The following is a 22,478-nucleotide window of genomic DNA, read 5'->3' on the forward strand; positions in this document are numbered from 1 at the left end:
TCCCGGCAACTGGCTTACCAAGCGCGGCAACAACTTTGCCGTCTCTCTTGAAGTTCTTCTTACCCTTGCCTTTCTTCACACTAGTGGTCTTATTGACCATCAACACTTGATGCTCTTTCTTGATTTCTACCCGTGCAGATTTCAGCATCGAGTACAACTCGGGAATGGTCTTCTCCATCCCTTGCATGTTGTAGTTCATCACAAAGCTTTTATAGCTAGGTGGAAGCGACTAGAGGATTCTGTCAATGACAGCATCATCCGGAAGTTCGACTCCAAGCTGAGTTAGACGACCGTGCAACCCAGACATTATGAGTATATGCTCACTGACAGAACCGTTCTCCTCCATCTTACAACTAAAGAACTTGTTGGAGACTTCATATCTCTCGACCTGGGCATGACGCTGAAAAACTAGTTTCAGCTCCTGGAACATCTCATATGCTATGTGTTGCTCAAAACGCCTTTGGAGCCCCGGATCTAAACTGTATAGCATGCCACACTGAACCAAAGAGTAGTCATCACTCCGCGACTGCCAGGCGTTCTGAATGTCCTGGGCTACCGGGGCAGCGGTAGGATCACCTAGCGCCGCATCAAGGACATAAGCCTTCTTGACCGCAATAGGGATGAGCTTTAAGCTACGGACCCAATCCACATAGTTGCTGCCATCATCTTTCAGCTTTGTTTTCTCTAGGAACGCGTTGAAATTCAGGTTGACAGGTGCGTTAGCCATTGGATCTACAATATTTGTAAAGACAACTTTTAGACTAAGTTCATGATAATCAAGTTCATCTAATCAAATTATGTAATGAACTCCCACTTAAATTGACATCCCTCTAGTCATCTAAGTGTTACATGATCCATGTCGACTAGCAAGTGTCCGATCATCACGTGAGATGGACTAGTCATCAATGGTGAGCATCTCCATGCTGATCGTATCAACCATATGACTCATGTTCGACCTTTCAGTCTCCCGTATTCGAGGCCATGTTTGTACATGCTAGGCTCATCGAGTCAACCTAAGTGTTTTTGCGTGTGTAAACTGGCTTACACCCGTTGTATGCGAACGTTAGAATCTATCACACCCGATCATCACGTGGTGCTTCGAGACAACGATCTTTCACAACGGTGCACACTTAGGGAAATACTTTCTCGAAATTTTATGAGGGATCATCTTATTAAGCTACCGTCATTCTAAGCAATAAGATGAAAAACATAATAAACATCACATGCAATCATATAGTGACATGATATGGCCATTATAATCTTTGTTCCTTTGATCTCCATCTTCGGGGCATCGCATGATCATCATCGTCACCAGCGTGACACCATGATCTCCGTCATTGTGTCTCCGTGAAGTTGTCACACCAACTATTACTTCTACTACTATAGCTAACCGTTAGCAATGAAGTAAAGTAATAAACACATGGCGTTGCATCTAATACAATAAATTAAGACAACTCCTATGGATCCTGCCGGTTGTCGTACTCATCGACATGCAAGTCGTGAATCCTATTACAAGAACATGATCAATCTCATACATCACACATGTAACATCACATCCTTTGCCCATATCACATCACATAGCAAACCCTGCAAAAACAAGTTAGACGTCCTCTAATTGTTGTTGCAAGTTTTACGTGGCTGATTTGGGTTTCTAGCAAGAACGCCTTCTTACCTACGTGACAGCCACAACGTTGATATGCCAAAGTTATTTACCATTCATAAGGACCCTTTTCATCGAATCCAATCCGACTAGAGAGGGAGGGAGAGACGCACACCCGCTAGCCACCTTATGCACCATGTGCATGTGAGGCGGTGGAACCAGTCTCACGTAAGCGTACGTGTAAAGTCGGTCCGGGACGCTTCATCCCACTATACCGCCGGAAAAGATAAGACTAGTAACGACAAGCAATTGACAAAATTAGCGCCCACAACTTTTGTGTTCTACTCGTGCATAGAATCTATGCATAGAACCTTGGCTCGGATGCCACTGTTGGGTAACATAGTAAATTCAAAATTTTCCTACGCCATACAAGCATATATCTATGGAGAGACCAGCAACGAGCAAGAGGGAAGAGCATCTTCATACCTTTGAAGATCGCTAAGCGGAAGCGTTACTAGAACACGGTTGATGGAGTCGTACTCGGAGCGATTCAGATCGCGGTGTGATTCCGATCTACGTGCCGAATCACGACACCTCCACGTTCAACACAAGTGCAGCCCGGTGACGTCTCCAAAACCTTGAACCACCAAGGTGGAAGGAGAGGTTGAGGGAGAGCTCCGGCAGCATGAAGACAGGGTGGCGATGGAGCTACGTGGAACTTCGGCAGGGCTTCGCCAAGCACCGCGGAGGACGAGGAAGAAGAGAGGTATGGTTGCGTCAAGAAAGAGAGGTTTGTGCGTCTCAAAACAACCCCAACTCATGGGTATTTATAGGAGGAGAGGGAGGAGGGTGCGCCACCTCTAGGGTTCCCGCCCTAGGGGTGGCGGCAGCCCCATCTCGCACTAGGAGGTGGCAGCCAGGGCAGGGAGAGGAGGGGTGGCGTGCTAGGTGGGCCTGGGCCCCCTCCTGCGCTAGGGTTGCCCCTTCCTCCCTTTGCCATGCCTTGGGCTGGGTGGGAGGCGCACCAGCCCACCAAGGGACTAGTTCCCTCCCAAACTTGGCCCATGTAGCCTCCCGGGGCTGGTGGTCCCTCCCGGTGGACCCCCGGAACCCTTTCGCTCGTCCCGGTACGTTACAGGTGACGCCCGAAACATTTCCGATGTCCAAAATTTCACTTCATATATATAAATCTTTACCTCCGGACCATTCCGGAGCTCCTCGTGACATCCGGGATCTCATCCGGGACTCCGAACAACCTTCAGTAACCACGTACACTATTTCCCTATAACCCTAGCGTCATCGAACCTTAAGTGTGTAGGCCCTACGGGTTTGGGAGACGTGCAGACATGACCAAGACATCTCTCCGGCCAATAACCAACAGCGGGGTGTGGATATCCATGTTGGTTCCCACACGTTCCACGATGATCTCATCAGATGAACCATGATGTCAAGGATTCAATCAATCCCGTATGCAATTCCCTTTGTCTATCGATATGATACTTGCCCGAGATTCGATCATTGGTATCCCTATACCTTGCTCAATCTCGTTACCGGCAAGTCTCTTTACTCGTTCCGTATCACATCATACCGTGACTAACTCCTTAGTCACATTGAGATCATTATGATGATGTTCTACCGAGTGGGCCGAGAGATACCTCTCCGTCACACGGAGTGACAAATCCAGGTCTCGATTCATACCAACTCAACACACACTTTCGGAGATACCCGTAGTGTGTATTTATAGTCACCCAGTTACGTTGTGACGTTTGATACACCCAAAGCACTTCTACGGTATCCGGGAGTTGCACAATCTCACGGTCCAAGGAAATGATACTTGATATTGGAAAAACTTTAGCAGACGAACAACACGATCTAGTGCTATGCTTAGGATTGGGTCTTGTCCATCACATCATTCTCCTAATGATGTGATCCCGTTATCAACGACATCCAATGTCCATGATCAGGAAACCATGATCATCTATTCATCAACGAGCTAGCCAACTAGAGGCTTACTAGGGACATATTGTGATCTATATATTCACACATGTATTACTGTTTCCAGTTAATACAATTATAGCATGAACAATAGACAATTATCATGAACAAGGAAATATAATAATAACTATTTTATAATTGCTTCTAGGGCATATTTCCAATAGCATGATCTACTCATAATCGGACATGAACTATTGATGATCAAATGAATGATCCTGAACACCTACTTACGTCAGACATAACCCCATCGTGTCCTCGATCGGAGAAGGAGCTCACGAAAGAGACAATCACGGTTATGCACTCAGTTGGCAAGTTTTAAATATGTTTACTTCAAGTTATCTAGAACCGGATGTTAAACAAAGTTTTCACTTTGCCACATAACCGCGGGCACGACTTTCCGAAAGATTGAACCCTCCAGGGGTGCTCAAACTAGTCCATCACAAACTACCACATGCTGCGCCGGAATAACCTCGATCAGGGATAACCCGTGTGAAAGGACGTGGATGTCGCCTAGAGGGGGGGTGAATAGGCACTTTAAAATAATTAAGGTTTAGGCTTGAACAAATGCGAAATAAAACTAACGTTTAATATGTCAAGCACAAAACCTACAAACAACTAGGCTCACCTATGTGCACCAACAACTTATGCTAAGCAAGATAAACAACTAAGTGATAGCAAGATATATTACAATAAACAATATGTCTATCACAAAGTAAAGTGCATAAGTAAAGGGTTCGGGTAAGAGATAACCGAGGCACGGGGAGACGATGATGTATCCCGAAGTTCACACCCTTGCGGATGCTAATCTCCGTTAGAGCGGTGTGGAGGCACAATGCTCCCCAAGATGCCACCGAGGCCACCGTAATCTCCTCACGCCCTCGCACAATGCAAGATGCCGTGATTCCACTAAGGGACCCTTGAGGGCGGTCACCGAACCCGTACAAATGGCAAACCTTGGGGGCGGTCACCGAACCCGTACACGTGGCAACCCTTGGGGGCGGTTACCGAACCCGTGCAAATTGCTCGGGGCAATCTCCACAACCTAATTGGAGACCCCGACGCTTGCCCGGAGCTTCACACCACAATGATTGAGCTCCGAGACAGCACCAAGCTTCTAGGACGCCAAAGCATCCGCGAAGAACAATATCTAGGGTACTAAGTACCAAAGGTAATAAAGCTTCTCAAACTTCACTTCCGCGTATCACCGTGGAGAACTCAAACCGATGCAACTAATGCAATGGCAAGAACACACGAAGTGGTCAAGTCCCTCACACTCAAATCCCTCCACAACAACGAAAGCTATGGAGAAATATGAGAGGAAGAACAAGGAGCTCACAAAGAACTCCAAGATCAAGATCCAAGGGGTTCCCCTCACATAGAGGAGAAAGTGATTGGTGGAGATGTGGATCTAGATCTCCTCTCTCTTCTCCCTCAAGAACAAGCAAGAATCATTGCAGGGATTGGGAGTAAGCAAGCTCTAAGAATGTCACCAATGGAGGTAGAATGAGAGCTCAACGGATAGATGAGGCCAAGGGGGAAGAAGACCCCCTTTATATAGTGGGGGAAGGAATCAGACCGTTACCCCCACTTACAGCCCGAGCCCAGCGGTACTACCGCTGGCTGCAGCGGTACTACTGCTGGAACTCCAGCGGTACTACCGCTCGTCCCAGCGGTACTACCGCTGGGCCCGTGGTAGTGCAAAGGCACTACCACCGCCAAGAAAGTCTTCACAAAAAGGTCCGACGCAGTACAACCGCAAAGATGACGGTACTAAAAACTTGGAGCGATACTACCGCTGGCCAGGGGCGGTACTACCGCTGGCCAGCGGTACTACCGCCAGCTCTAGCGGTAGTACCGCTAGGGCCAGCGGTACTACCGCCAGCTCTAGCGGTACTACCGCTAGGTCCAGCGATACTACCGCTCGCCACTGAAACAGCCATAACTTTCGCATACGAGCTCCGAATCGAGCAAACCCAAGCTTGTTGGATTCAGGACGACAAGAGCAATCCAAACAGCGACCATAAGCCATGAATGAAAATTCCAATGATAAAGAGATGTGAGTCATCTATGAATGAAGAACCGGCAAAAACTCCAACATCGAAAACATCATAGTAGATGCATATGGACTCCGTTTTCGATGAACTCGAGCTTGTCACGAAGATGACCTTAAGCTCTAAAACTCACAAAGAGAAACACCAAACAATAACCAAGAAGTATGATGCAAGGATGCAAATGGTTTGAGCTCTCAACAAACGATACGATCAAGCTACTCACTTGAGAGCCCCCCTTGATAGTACAACAATCTATCCTAAATGGAAAACCTATCAAGGGCAAACCTATACCTTGCACCTCGTCCTCTTGAGCTAGATGATGATGATCTTGGCTTCCTCAAGATGGACCACCTTTATTGATTGCGTTGGCTTGATGAAGACTAGTTGATTGCTCCCCCATACTCACTATGGGTGAGCCACTCTTTAACATATCTTCACAAGTCCATTGCCACCACAATGGACATCAAGCTTCAAGCATGATATCTTCGTGCTGATCCACTTGAACTTGCACATCGCAATCTTGATGACGATCACAACTTGACATCATACTTCATGGGTTGTATGAGATCTTCTCTTTGACGCAAGCCCATGGAAACACACCTAACCCCCACATAGAACTCTTACGAAGACCATGGGTTAGTACACAAACACGTAATGGACAATGATTACCATACCATGGATCACTTGATCCCTCTCGGTACATCTTGTACGCTTTGTGTGTTGATCATCTTGATTTACTCTTTGTCTGAGATCTTGATCAACCTTGTGTCTCTATGACCATTCTTTGGATAATACCTTGAATACCACCTTGGTCATCATATAAACTCCTTGAACCCAACAGATGGACTTCAAGAAGTGCCTATGGACAAATCCTATAAATATAACTTAAGGCAACCATTAGTCCATAGGAATTGTCATCAATTACCAAAACCACATATGGAGATATATGCTCTAACACCGTGATCTCCTCGGGTTCCTATTGGAAAACCTCAACCTCGAGATAGCCCAAAGTATCCTCGGAATTCCACGCACGAGATGCTAGAGAAAGGTAAAATAAGTACAGCAAGGCCGCCCGACGTGTTGACGATCCCGATAGGAACCGCGTATCTTGTTCCCAAGACACGACGGATGAGCTACTCGTACAGTGGCCTGATAGACATCACCCGAGTTGCCCCTGGTTGGCTCCACACAGTGCTCTATTTTGGACTAGCACCATCAACACTGTCCCTCCCAATTTTATGTTGAATTACTCATTAGGTTCATGACACCCTATGTTTTTCTGTATTAGCAGAATTATTATGTTGGGCAAATATAGTACCAATGTTGGGTCATGCCAGACGAGCTTTATCCCAAAATGAGAATTTAGGGGGTCCCCATAACAACCCCAAGCATGTTAGGAGCGCTCATTTATGGAACAGAACACCGGTAGCCGAAACTAAGGGCGACAAAGGTGGAACAAAACACCAGGCTAGAAGGCCAAGCCTTCCACCTTTTACCAAGTATATAGGTGCATTAAGTTAATTAGCATAAGATGGTGATATAACAAGCAACCCATGTTTTCACATGGAAGCAACTGCACCAGCAACTAGCAAGGCTATCCAATGGTTAAGCAAGCGGCAACATAGCCAACCAGTGGTTTGCTAGGTTGTATAAAGGTTGAAGGTTTTAATGGTAATGTTTGGAGGCTTACTAAACAGGTGGTAGGCATCAAGACATAGTGACAGAAATGAGACAACTAGCATGTCAATGATAGTAATGGTATCTTGGAAAATGATCATCTTGCTCGAGATCCTGCTTGGAAGAAGAAACTTCGTGAAGCAGACGAACCGACATAGACGAACAGATCCTCACATTCTGACACACTTGCGAAACTCTATCAAGATGAGCAAACCGGAAACAAGAATCAACACACGATATCACCAGAGCACATGCACAACACGATGCGCACCCTAATATGATGCATGATCAGTTTCAAATATGCAAGGCATGGCATGTCAATTCGCACAAACAGATACTACACATTAAGTGAAGCTCAATATGCTACGAGTTGCATATTGACGAAACTCCACATTTGAATTACTTAGTTCACTCCCGTTTAGGTACACGTCAATATTAAATGTTGTTAAACATGGCACGAGGTGAAGCACAAATAAACTACCTATCTAAACATTTTAAATGAGGCCGGAAACAACATATAGCATCTCCGAAATGACCACACGCGTTAAATGCTAAATCTGTCCAGAATTGTCCTAACAACATTTTATGTTTGTTAAACGGGAAAACCAAGTGGTTCACGTGATTCTACTCGTTGTTCTAGTCCATCTACATATATGGCTCATCCCCAACGGAGCTACTGTTAAATAACTACGAACTAAACCATTTCTAACACGTCGACACGCAAACCAACACAAACAACACGGCTAACAGTTTTAAATATGCATGGGAGTTGGAAAATATTAATCTACCCAAAATTCTACATGTTTTACATATATAAACTATTACGATCGGACGCACGGTTTAAAACTACAGGCGTTTGAAAATATGCATGTTTTCTGAAATTAATAAATTCGCAAACCTAAAAAACTAAACGGGCCGAAATCTGCTACAGGCCGAATCTGACCATGGGTGCAATATAATATAATGTGCACTTGGCGCAAGATAGAGGGGCTCCGGGGTGGCTCACCTTGTGGCTTCTTGGGCCGTCTTGGTGGTGGGCTTTTTTGGGGAGGCCTAAGGGAGTTGGGCCTCGACGGACACCTAGCACACGAGGCTGGGCCGGCTGCGCCCAGCTTGGCTGGGGCGAGGCAGCCCAGGTGGTGGTCAAAGGGCGAAGCTGGGCTGGCCCACGACCGCGAAGAGGCCATCTGGAGGCTTCGTCGTCCTCCTCTTCGCTCCCGACCGAGAGGAGGGGAGGCGCCAGCAAGGTGGCAGCGCCGACGGCTGGCGGCGAGCTTGCAGGGGCTCCGACGGTCCCTTATGCGGTGGAATGCCTGGATCCGGTCTACGGCCATCGGATCTGGTCAAGGGCGGCGGTCGATGGCTGCGGAAGGCGGGGCTTGGCCATGGCGGAGTAACGTCGGCGGCTATAGGTCCGGGGTGCGACGACGGGCTTGCAAGAGGGGGTGGCCGACGGAATCTGCAGCGGCTAGGGCTCCGACTGGCTGGTGGAACCGGCCGGTGGTGCAGCATCTCCTGCTCAGGAGGAGAGCTCGAGGCTCGGGATGAGTTGGGGCTCAGGGCAGCTGCCTCCTCGAGCGAGCGGGCGACATTGGCCTCGGGCCCAAGAGGGCCTGGCTCGGGCTGGCGGGCCTGGCGGCTGGTGGGAGAGAGAGGAGGTGGGAAGGGGCTGTGGTGGCACTATGGTTAGGTCTATCATGGGAAACGAGGAGAATTAGGGTTTGGGTCAAAATTAGACAAGGGGGTTGTTAAATCGGGAATGTGGCTAGATTTAGAGGGTTTTGCACCGATTCCAACCGTATGATCGAGATCGGACGGCCCCGGTCGCGGGCTTAGGCTAGGTGGCTATGGAGGGTGTGTAACCATGATGTGCTGAGAGAAGTGAGGGGATTTGTGGTCCCACATAATATTTTAAAACACTGAAAAACATCCTACGAATAAACCAATAATGGTGCCACTACGGTCGACCGTTTGGTTATCAAATGGACTCCGATTGTGGTGAAATTTGGCAGGCGGCCTACCTACACTATATTAAGACCGCACGCCAAGTTTCAACCCAATCCGAGAAAGTTTTATACACACTTTAAAACAAGAATATAACGATGCCGCGGGCGCGTGCGAGTGTGGTTGGTCTCGAAACGGTCAACGGCAAAAACGAAAAGAACTGGCGGCTACTACGGATGCAAGTTTTGAAAACTGGCGGCAATGCAGGGCCAATGCAATGCAGATGATGCGCGTGATGCTATGATGAATGCGACAACCAATAATTAACCCGGCGACAACGGAATAAAAGGGGAATCTTCTAGAGCGTCGGTCTCGGGCTGTCACAACTCTGCTACAGTAACAAGAGATCTCGCCCCGAGATCTTAGAATGAAAGGGGGGAAAGGATGAGAAATTGCAAGAGATAAAACTTAGTCGCTTCTTTGACAAATGAGTTAAACCAATGATCTTGAAGTTTGCAAAGAGATGAAGAATGATATGAAAAACAAGAAAGAATTCAAACAAAATTTCGGCAGCACTTCGATAGGAAAAGGGGACAAAATTTGATAGGATGGAAAGATCTTGACAAGATTCACAACAAGCCAACTAAATTGATAAGCAAGGAACGAACATGAAAGAAGGCACACCACTCTGGTTAATTGAATAAGGGAGGAAAGAACATGATCTTGAAAAAACCAGATAATGGATAAAAGAGAGCAACATCACAACAACTCTAGAACAAGAGAATAGAAACTAGATCATTGGAAAGAAGGAATGGAGAAGAAAATGAAAACTAATACCACAATTGAATTGAAGAGCCTCAGTACAAGGAGAATTGAACGTAGTTGTTGGAAAAAAACAACATCGAAAAGAACAAGTTTGTTGTGGGATTATGGAAACCATTTCAAAATAATGAGTTGACAACCAATCACTAACAGAAACAAGGATTGATTAAGAGCAACACGATATGCACAACTTCTTACACCAAGAGGAAACATTAAGATTTTGGATCAATGATAATCATCATAATAGAAACAACCCTTCGGAAAAGCATTAGGGGAAATCCAAGCCAAGCTAGCTCAATGGAAGAAAAGATGGGTTGAAAAATCTCATGATTGAAGGAATTGGTGTGTTTAATTATCTTATTCTCTACGAGGCTCCTCCACTAACAAGAACTCTATAACATCACCTGAAAGGATAAATGATGAAGAATTGCTATTTCAAATGAAAGATAATACTTGAGGTACTACCACAGAAATCTTGAAGAACACCTTGAGAATGAAGAAATTTTGAGCCGCCTAACAGAAAACTTCAACAAGGCACCGGAATAATTGAGAGACAAACGAAGAGACACAATTGAGAAGAATTTGAGAATGAAAGATGAAAGCTGAGAACGAAGAAATCTTTTGAAATGACGGCTTTCGGAGGATCGAGAATGAAAACAATTATGAAATTCACCGGATAGATGTGGAAGGAATTTCTCATGATCGAGAAGAATTAAAGATGATTACACAAAGCTGAAATGATGAATCTTCAAGAGAATGGACCAAGATTTGAGAGAAACACTCCTTCTGTGTTCCAAGCTGAGAATGATTAGGACAACACCACCAAGAATTACTGAAACACTCCAGAATAATGAAGAATGAATGGTTGAGCCAAAGATGAGAATTGAATCACTAGAGAAAAAAAGGGAGGGAGGGCGGGGGAAAACAAAGACAACTTGGGATAGATGAGATGACTTCGGAAGGAATGAGAGATTGATCTTGCCAAAATTGAAGAGGATTTAATCCACTTGAAGAGAAGCACACCAGATGGAAAGAATTGACATGACGACTCCGGTTGGGAAGAATTGAAGAGGCAACTTGATCGAGCAAAAGAATTTGCATTCCCATAAAAATATGATAACACCTCTTGGAAAGATATGAAATCACCATTTCACATCGAAGCAACTCAAATTACCATATTCCAACAAAAAAAGGATGAGGCCTATGAAACAAGCCAGAAAAAAAATTCAACACAAAGATTTCGTCCGATATTTTCGTGGATAGGATCGCATGGGCTCTATCCTATAGTAGCAATCATGTACAAGGCAGTGCACACGACATACGAAGCGGCCCCGAGTCATAGCAAGCTACAAGGACTCTTTAAGACATAACGAGAACCGCTGTAAGACAATCATGAACACAGGAATCCACCAGATGTCGAACCCCAACCTCACATCATGCATCTATTGGAAGATTGTCCTATAAGTAACTACTTGAATTCCCACCTAAGAACTTCTGAAATTTCTGGTCATGCAATTTGGTCCATGGATACAAGGAGTAAAATCCATCACTCAACTCCTAACAATAACACTACCCTTACAGTATATCACATCCGTCAACACATAACCTGAGATCTCGGAAACTCATCTATGTCAGACCCTCGTAATCACAATGATACCAAGTATGGTGGTACCCCCGAACTCTTTGCACCAGTACTGGGGATGCTGGGATTATCTCGCCACTACTACTATTGAAGCAATTTCAAACATCCTCCGTCCTTAGATACTAAGAAATCTGAATGATAACGATGTGCTCAAGAATCTTGGAGCTCAACACCCTGGAATAAAATAAACACAACATGAGGCACCAAGTCACAACTCGGTCACATCGACATCATATAGATTCCAAATATATCCACGTGATCCTAATTTTTTTTTGAGTGAGAAGAGGAGTAGAATTAAAATTATTACGTCAAGATTCCTCACCAGAGCATAGAAGAGTAGAAAAAAGAATCCTACTCTCCGATATATAACTAGACTCAAAGCAGTTTTTCACTAGACTCGACTTGGCCAAGTTCGATCAATCAAGGGGGCTCCTAGGTCGGTACTGGTGTGATACCAACTTGTAACACCCAAGATGGAGTCCTATCCTTATTTTGGCGCGAGGGCCTCGACAAGGATAGAAAATCATCTCGTCATTTCGCAAGAATGGATATCGTTACAAGTACATGTACTGAAAAGATGAGTATAAGTAGCTGGCTTACGCTTGCCACAAGCTACATCAATATCACATAAATACAGCAATATACAGTCATCATGAAGAAGACCAGGGTCCGACTATGGACGAAAACAAACGATAAAAGAACGACGTCCATCCTTGCTATACTAGGCTGCCGGCGTGGAACCCATCCTAGATCGACGAAGAGGAAGAAGAAGAAACTCCAAATAGAACAATCAGCGTGCTCACGTCAAAGTATCACTGTACATGTACCTGCAACTGGCGTTATAGTAATCTGTGAGCCACAGGGACTCAGCAGTCTCATTTCCAAAGGTATCAAGACTAGTAAAGCTTAATGGGTGAGTTATGGTTAAGTGGTGAGGCTGCAGCAAGCGACTAAGCATTTATTTGAGGTGGCTAACTTACGAGTACAAGAATAAAAGAGGGGGTGATCTACACATAATCAAACATGAACTACTGATGATCAAATGAATGATCCTGAACACCTATTTATGTCAGACATATAACCCCACCGTGTCCTCGATCAAAGAAGGAGCTCACGAAAGAGACAGTCACGGTTACACACTCAGTTGGCAAGTTTTAAATAAGTTTACTTCAAGTTATCTAGAACCAGATGTTAAACAAAGTTTCCACGTTGCCACATTGTGACAGCCCGAGATCGACGTTCCAGAAGATTCCCCTTTTATTCCGTTTTCCTCATGTGATTATTTTTATTTGTCGCATCATCATCGCATCATGCGCATCATCCGCATTGCATCGTCATCCCGTTGCCGCCAGTTTTCAAAGTTGCATCCGTTATTAGTTGCCGGTTCTCGTCGTTGCCCGTTTTGAGCCCGACCACACATACACGCGCCCGAGGCATCGTCAAAACCCTGTTTGAAAAGTGTGAATAAAAATTTCTCTGATTGGATTGAAACTTGGCGTGCAGTCGTATTTAGTTATAGGTAGGCCCCTACCAAATTTCGTCGCAATCGGAGTCCGTGTGGTACCTGAACGGTCAACCGTAGCGGCACCGTATTCGGTCTATCGTCGGACGTTTGTCGGTGTTTTAAAATACGTTGCCGGGTGCCCGTTTTCCCTCTCATCTCCGGCTAACCTACTCTACACGGCCACTTAGCCCGTCCCGCATGCGAAACCATTCGATTTAGATCGCGCGGTTGAAACCGGGGCGAAATTCTGTTAAACCTAGCCCCCCAATAGCTATAAATAAACCCCCATGCCATTTCACGCAGCCACTCTCTCTCTACCTCGTTTTCCGTGCAAACCCTAGATCCTCCTCGTAATCCGCGCCCCAGCCGGCCTCCACCCACCTTCTCGGCCACCAAATCTTATCCATCCAAGCACACTGGATCTAGACCATCGGATCTCTGATCCAACGGCCCAGGGCGCCTCCCGCAGATCCCTGCGTGCACCTCCAGCCCGAGTTCGAGCTCGTGCCCGAGCTCCCGCCGGCCCCGCACCACGCCGCCGCATCGCGCCAGCAACCGAAGCCCCAACGCCGTTGGAGCAGGTCCCGTTGCCGGCCAGACCGGACCTCGCCGCCCCTCTCCTCCTCCTCTTCCCTCGGCCTCTCTCTCCCTCACCTCTCTCCCTTCTCCCATGCAGGTCGCCGGCCCGATCTGCGCCGTCGTCCACCGCCGAGACCCCAACCGTCCGGATCCGGCCAGATCCGGTCCGGGGGATCTCCTTTCCGCCTCGCCTTGGAGTTGCCCCGTCGAGGTGCCCCGCCGCGTGGCGTTGACCGTCGGGCTGCCCGTCCTGCCCTGTTGCGGCACGAGGAAGGAGACCGAGCCCTCGCTCTCCCGTGGACCTACCCTAGTGCCAGCACCACGGCCCATCAACCCCCGTCGGCCCAAGCCAAGCGTCGGCCTGCCTCGCCCCTCGCCCGAGGCCCAGCCTCCTCTCCTCCAGACCCGAGCCTATTCCTCACCCTAGGCGCATGTTTCTATTTTGCGCCATGCCCCTGTGTAGCCCGTTAGTAGTAGTTTCGTCCCGTTAGTGAATTTAGGATTTTTGGATTTAATATATTTCAGGATTTTGCTAGATATTAAAACGATCGTAGATATTAATCCGTATGTCGGATCGGAGCGAATTATATATGAATCTTGTGTAGTTTTTGGGCGTAGATTCATATTTTGTAACTTGCATGCATGTTTGAAATAGTTTGACCCGCCAAATGCCTAGTTTTGCGTGCTTCCCAATAGGGAGTTTTTCCGTATTTATTTTCATGTGTGTCCGGATTACTCAAACCCCGTAGATGAAATGCTCATGTTTTTAGGGACCCTTTTCCATGTATTTTTTAAAGTTGTTGTTGGTATTTTTGCATGTAGGATTCCGTCCCTAGTTGCTATATCATGTTTAGGACATAATCTCGCATATACGTGTGACGATATTTTTATTTTTTGCAACCCCACATGTTATATATGTTTCCGGGGTAGAAAAATCCATAGAATTTAACTGTGCATTTAGTTTTAGCTTTTGAGCAAGTTAGTGCGCGTGATATTTTGACATGTTTCCCTTTTGTTTATTTTGTGTGATTTAATTTGTGCATGATATGAAGGAGTTGTCAACTAGAGATTTGTCCTTGGATATGAATGCTAGCCTCTGGTAATTTTGGTTGCAATAGAAATCCAAGTTTAGGTGTGGTTTGCTTGTTCTCAACTTGCTAGAAAATAGTGTTGATTTGTAGATGCTAAAATATTTCGAAGTCTGAAATCTGTTATATTTTGTTGCTGTCTTTGCATGAGTTTATCTGGTGATCTATAGCTCTTTTGAGGTTGGTGCAATGGAGTTAGTTGTAGACTTTAAGATTCTCTATCATGGTGTCAATTTTCATGCCATTTGGAGTCCTGTGGCATATAGTTTTTCTGCTGTCAATATGTCTTCAGATTGAAAACTGCACTTTCATAAACTGTTTTTTTCACTTAGTGTGAAACTGCGTGTGAGATGCCGTTTTGTGAGTTCTTTTCCCTAGTGATCCATGCTTCCATGCTAGATGTTATTAGTAGTATGTTGTAGTGCTTCTTGACCTCTATTGCCTCATGCCTTGTTTGAGCCTTTTGGATTTGTGTAGCTAGTTGATCGAGGGTGTAGAAAATGCTATGTGGCTGATTTTGGCAGATTGTAGTGATTTCTTGTTTAGCTCGTAGTTGTTGAACCGTTGCTCCGTTTTGATCGTGTCCTATATGAAACTTTCTTAGAATATCGTGTAGTTTCATATTATATTGCTGGTTGTATGATTTGAGATGCTTGTGACTGTCGTTGTACACATATTGCATTCATGCCATCATATGTTGCGGTGTGTGTATCTTTTGAACCGTAGGTCCGTTGGAGATGTTCTCTATGTGTATATTGATTGTAACGACGCGTAGAATCACGTGAACCTATTTATTTTGCTGTTTTACAAATATTAAAACATGTTAGTTCAGATCTGGATAGAATTATAAATTAACATGTGAGGTCGTTTCGGAGGTGCTATATGACATTTCCGACCTCATTTAAAATGCCTAGATAGGTAGTTTAATTACGCTTCACCTCTTACCATGTTTAACAACATTTAATACTGCCGCGTACCTAATCGGGATAGAACTAAATAATTCGTATGTGGAGTTTCGTCAATACGCAACTCGTTGCATATTGAACTTCACTTAATGTGTAGTGTTTGATTGTTGGGAGTTGCCGCGTCATGTCTTGCATATATGCAACCGTTCATGCATCATATGTGTTGTGCATCATGTGGTGTATATCGTGTGTTGATTCCTGTTTCTGTTTTGCTTCGTCTCGTTAGAGTTCCGCAAGCGTGTCGGAATGTGAGGACTCGTTCGACTACATCGGTTCGTCTGCTTCACGGAGTCGTTCTTCTTCCAAGCGGGATCTCAGGCAAGATGACCATTTCCCCAGATAACATTACTATCATTGCCATGCTAGTTTACCGTTTCTATCGTTATGTCATGCTGCCTACTACCTGTTAAATACGAGCCTCTCAACATTGTCATGAAAACCTTCAACCTGTTCACAACCTAGCAAACCACTGATTGGCTATGTTACCGCTTGCTTAACCGTGTGTTAGTGTTGCTAGTTGCAGGTGCAGTTGCTTCCATGTGATAACATGGGTTCTTTGTTATATCACCCTATTAAATGCTAATTAATTTAATGCACCTATATACTTGGTAAAAGGTGGAAGGCTCGGCCTTTCTAGCCTGGTGTTTTGTTCCACCTTTGCCACCTTAGTTTCAGCTACCGGTGTTATGTTCCATAATTTTTATGGAGACCTCCTTGATAATTGGTCTTGGATTAAAGCTGGTCTGGCAAGGCCCAACATTGGTTCTACATTTTCCCAACATAATAATTCTGTTAATACTTAAATGCATAGGGAGTTAGCGCTACCCGAGGAGTAATTCAACATAATACAGGTGGGCCAGTGCTGTTGGTGTTGGTCCAAAACTGAGCCACTTGCGGGGCCACCCGGGGCAACTCGGGGAATTTCTATCCAGCCACCGTATGTATTGCTCATCCGCCGTGTCCTGAGAACGAGATACTCTACTCCTATCGGGTTCGTCGATACGTCGGGCGGCCTTGCTGGATTAGTTTTACCTTTGACGAATGTGTTGTGCATCAGGATTCCAGTGATGCTTTGGGTAATCTCAGAGTTGAGGTTTTCCACTAAGGAGTCCGGCGAGATCGAGAGTTTCGTGATCGAGGATTTCTATGCGGCTTGTGGTAATTTGTGATGGATTAGTTGGAGCACCCCTGTAGGGTTAAATCTTTTGGAAAGCTGTGCCCGCGGTTATGTGGCAACGTGGAAACTTTATTTAACACCGGTTCTAGACAACTTGAAGTTAACTTAATTAAAACTTGCCAACTGAGTACGTAACCGTGACTGTCTCTTTCGCGAGTTCCTTCTTCGATCGAGGACACGGTGGGGTTATGTTTGTCGTAAGTAGGTGTTTAGGATCATTCATTTGATCATCAGTAGCTCATGTCCGTTATACGTAGATCTTCCCCCTTCTTATTCTTGTACTCGTAAGTTAGCCACCTCATATAATGCTTAGTCGCTTGCTGCAACCTCACGACTTAACCATACCTCACCAATTAAGCTTTGCTAGTCTTGATACCTTTGGAAATGAGATTGCTGAGTCCCCTGTGGCTCACAGATTACTACAACACCAGTTGCAGGTACATGTAAAGGTTACTTGAAGCGAGCGCGTTGATTGTTCATTTGGAGTTGCGTCTTCTTCCTCTTCTTCATCGATCTAGGATGGGTTCCAGGACGGCAGCCTGGGATGGCAAGGATGGACGTCGTTTTCTTTTCTCGTTTGTTTTCGTCCGTAGCCGGATCCTGCTCTTCTTCATGATGTTTATGTATTGTACTGATGTGACTCTGATGTAGCTTGTGGCGAGTGTAAGCCAATTCTATATAACTCATCTTTTCAGTACATGTACTTGTAACGATATCCATTCTTGCCAAATGACGAGATGCGCTTCTATCCCCGACGAGGCCCTTGTGCCAAATTGAGGATAGGATCGCATCCTGGGCGTTACAAGTTGGTATCAGAGTAGTACCGACTTAGGAGCCCCCTTGATTGATCGAACTTGGCCGAGTCGAGTCTAGTAAAAATACTTTGAGTCTAGTTATATATCGGAGAGTAGGATTCTTTTTTCTCCTCTTCTATGCTCTGGTGAGGAATCTCGACGTAAGATTTTAATTCTACTCCTCTTCTCACTCATTTTTTTAGGATCTCGCAGATATTCTTGGAATCTATATGATGTCGATGTGACGGAGTTCTGTCTTGGTGCCTCCTGTGTGACTTGATTTCTTCCGGGGAGTTAAGCTCCAGGGGATTCTCAAGAACATCACTATCATTCAGATTTCTTAGTATCTCAGGACGAGGATTATCGAAATTTCTTCAATACTAGTAGTGGCGAGAGGAGTCCGGCTTCCCCAGTACTGGTGCAGAGAGTTCCGGATGTATCGCCATACTTTGTATCGTTGTGATTACGAGTGTCTGAAATAGATGAAGTTCCGAGATTCTTGTTACGTGTTGATGGATGTGATACACTGGACGGGTTAGTATAAGAGTTGAGTGATATATTACTCCTTCTATCCGTGGACTAGATTGCATGACCAGAAATTTCGGGAGTTCTTAGGTGGGAATTCAAGTAGTTACTTATAGGACAATCTTCCAACAAATGCATGATGTTAGGTTGGGGTTCGATATCTAGTGGATTCGTTTGTTCACGGTCGACTTACAACGGTTCTTGTTGTGTCTTAAAGAGTCCTTGTAGCTTGCTACGACTCGGGGACGCTTCGTATGTTGTGTGCACTGCCTTGCACAGGATGGCTACTGTAAGGATCGAGCCCGTGCGATCCTGTCCATGAAAATATCAGACGAAATCTTTCTCATGAGTTTGTTCTGGCTAATTGCAAGCCGCATTCTTTGTTTTGTTGAATACTGTAGTTCAAGTTGCTTCGATGTCAAATGGTGATTTCATATCTCTCCAAGAGTTGTTCTCATATTTCTATGGGAATGCTCATTAATTATGTTGCTCAAATCAAGTTGTCTTTTCAATTCTTCTCAACCGGAGTTGTTGTGTCAATTCTTTTCCAACCGGTGTGCTTCACTTCAGTGAATTCTATCCTCTCCAATAGTTGCAAGATCAATCTCTCTTTTCTTCCGGAGTTCATCTCATCTGTTCCAAGTTGTCTTTGTTTCCCCACCCTCCCGCCCTTTTCTTTAGTGATTGGATTTCATCCAAGTGCATTTCATTTCGTTGTAGCTTCCGCTATCTTTTCTTCCGTGTCCTATCCGGTGATTCATTGTGAAGATTCTGAGGAGCTTCGTGTTCATATTTACTCAATCTTGTTATCTTTCGGGTGAATTCAATTTAGTTGTCCGTGTTCATCATATCCTTTTCATCCTTGTAATTATTTCCTGTGTTGGAAATTCTTATCAAGCCTATCTTGTTTATTCATTTATCTCTATTCTATCCAGAGCGTTGAAATTATCTCAGAAGTTTATTGCTTTCAATTCTTTCAATTATTTTGAGGTGCTCAACCTCATCAAGTTTTCTCGTATACCGGTGCATTCAATCTTCCTTTCAATCTTTTCAAGAGTGGTTTCTTTTCAGTGGGCCCATAACCCACATGTTTTCCCAGGATCTTATCTGGTTCTTGTAATCTTTCCGGAGATCCTGAATTCTTTTCAACTATGACATAAGAATGATTTCCATCAGTCATATCCCTTCTCCAAGATCTATTCGAATTAATTCTCATATTTGGCTCAAACTTTCATTCTCCATTATTTCGGAGTATCTTAGTTATTCTTGGTAGTGTTCTCCTCATCATTTTCAGCTTCAAGACCGAAGGAGTGCTTTTCTTAAATCTTGGTCCATTCTCTAGAAGATTCATCATTTTAGCTTGGTGTTATCATCTTGAATTGTTCCCAATCATGAGAATCCCTTTTTTGTTATCCGATGCTTTTCTGAGTTGTTTTCATTTCTCGATCCTGCGAAGGCCATCATTTCAGCAGATTCTTCGTTCTCAGCTTTCAGCTTTCATCCTCAATTCTTCTCAATTGTCGTCTCTTCGTTCGTCTCTCAATTATTCCGGTGCTTCATTCAAGTGTTTTTTCTCAGGTGGCTCATGATCTCTTCATTCTCATGTATCTTCATTCATTCATGTTTGTCTCATTCGTTTCAATTCTTACCGGTGCTTCGTTAAAGATTTCTTCAGTTTGTGCTCTATCTATCTCTCCTCAATCATTTCTAAAAGAATAAGTGGTACGCTAAATCCGTTGCTTGTCATCAATTAAACTTGATGAAGGATAAGCTTAACATAATTCTTATTCTTGTTCATAGTAATCTGAATTCTTCTTCCGGAGTGGCTCATGATATCAATTATTTTCTCAAGTGCTTATCTTTCTTTTCCGAAGTTCCAAGTTCTATCAAGTATCTCTTTGAGAAGCTTCATCTAAATCATTGCAAGGCCTTTAACCTTATTCTTTCATCATTTCATTCTGGTGTTCCCCAAGAGGTTCGTCATGGTGGTGCATCAAGGTTTCAATTCTTCTCAAGGTGTTCTCCAAGATTCTTATTGAAGAACCTCAAATATTCTTTCTCTTGCTTTTCCAGTGTAATTGTTCCTCCTTTATCTTTTGAGGTGGTGTTATAACATTCTTGTTAATGGAGGATTCTCGAAGAAAATTTGTTTCAATAATGAGATAATTAAACCCACCAACTCTATGATCACGAGAGGTTTTCAACTCATGATTTCTACATTGATGCTATCTTGGTTTAGTTTTCACCTAAAGCTTTTCCTATGGATTGTTGCTATTATGGTGATTTTCATTGATCCAAGTTATCAATGTTCCCTCTTGGTGTAAGAAGTTTTGATATCTCTGCTCTCAAACTATCCTTGTTTATTTTAGTGGTTGGTTGTCACCTCGTAAATGTTGAGATGATTTTCACAAGTGCACTACAAGTTTGTTCTTTCTGTTGTTGGTTTGCTAACAAATCCGTTCAATTCTTATTGCAAGGCTACTTGTCAAATTCAATTGTGGTAGTAGTTGTCATTTTCTTCTTCATTCTTTCTTCCGACTGATCTAGTTTCTATTCTCTTGTTCCGGAGGCTTTGTGATGTTGCTCTCTTCAATCTATCATTTTGTCTTTTCAAGATCATATTGTTGCCTTGTTCAATTTAGTTAATTTGTTGTGAATTGTATCAAGATCTGCCCATCTTATCGAATTTTTGTTCCCTTTTCCTACCGAAGTGCTGCCAAAATTTTCTGTCAATTATTGCTTCTTTCTCATATCATTCCTCATCGCTATGTAACCTTCAAGGGTCGTTGGTTTCACTCGTTTGTCAAAGAAGCGACTAAGTTCTACCTCTTGCTTTCTCATCCTCTCCCCCCTTCATTCTTGGATCTCGGGTCGAGATCCTCTTGTAGTGTAGGAGAGTTGTGACAGCCCGAGACCGACGTTCCAAAAGATTCCCTTTTATTCCGTTTTTGTCGTGTGATTATTTTTATTTGTCGCATCATCATCACATCATGCACATCATCCACATTGCATCGGCATCCCGTTGACGCCAGTTTTCAAAGTTGCATCCGTTATTAGTTGCTGGTTCTCGTCATTGCCCGTTCTGAGCCCGACCACACACGCACGCGCCCGCGGCATCGTGAAAACCCTGTTTTTAAAAGTGTGTATAAAACTTTCTATGATTGGGTTGAAACTTGACATGCGGCCGTATTTAGTTATAGGTAGGCCACCTGTCAAATTTCGTCGCAATCAGAGTCCGTCTAGTACCCGAACGTTCGACCGTAGCGGCACCGTATTCGGTCTATCGTCGGACGTTTGTCGGTGTTTTAAAATACGTTGCCGGGTGCTCGTTTTCCCTCTCATCTTCGGCTAACCTACTCTACACGGCCACTTAGCCCGTCCCACGTGCGAAACCGTTCGATTTAGATCGCGCGGTTGAAATCGGGGCGAAATTCTCCTAAACCTAGCCCCCCAATAGCCATAAATAGACCCCCATGCCATTTCAGGCAGCCACTCTCTCTCTCCCTCGTTTTCCGTGCAAACCCTAGATCCTCCTCGTAATCCATGCCCCAGCCAGCCTCCACCCACCTCCTGGGCCACCAGATCCGATCCAGCCAAGCACATTCGATCTGGACCGTCGGATCTCTCATCCAACGGCCTAGGGCGCCTCCCGCAGATCCCTGTGTGCACCTCCAGCTCGAGTTCGAGCTCCTGCCCGAGCTCCCGCCGGCCCCGCGCCACATCGTCGCATCCCGCGAGCAACCGGAGCCCCAGCACCGCCGGAGCAAGTCCCGTTGCCGGCCAGATCGGACCTTGCCGCCCCTCTCCTCCTCCTCTTCCCTCGGCCTCTCTCTCCCTCCACCGTTGAGACCCCAGCCGGCCGGATTCGGCCAGATCCGGTCCGGGGGATCTCCTTTCCGCCTCGCCTTGGAGTTGTCGCACCGCGTGGCATTGACCGCCGGGCTGCCCGTCCTGCGCTGTTGTGGCGCGAGGAAGGAGATCGAGCGCTCGCTCTCCCGTGGACCTACCCCAGCACCACGGGCCATCAACTCGTGTCGGCTCAGGCCAGGCGCCGGCGTGCCTCGCCCCTCGCCCGAGGCCCAGCCTCCTCTCCTCCAGATCCGGCCTCTGTGTAA

This window comes from Hordeum vulgare, chromosome 7H (assembly GCF_904849725.1).
Source record: "Hordeum vulgare subsp. vulgare chromosome 7H, MorexV3_pseudomolecules_assembly, whole genome shotgun sequence".
In the NCBI taxonomy this organism is placed as follows: domain Eukaryota; kingdom Viridiplantae; phylum Streptophyta; class Magnoliopsida; order Poales; family Poaceae; genus Hordeum; species Hordeum vulgare.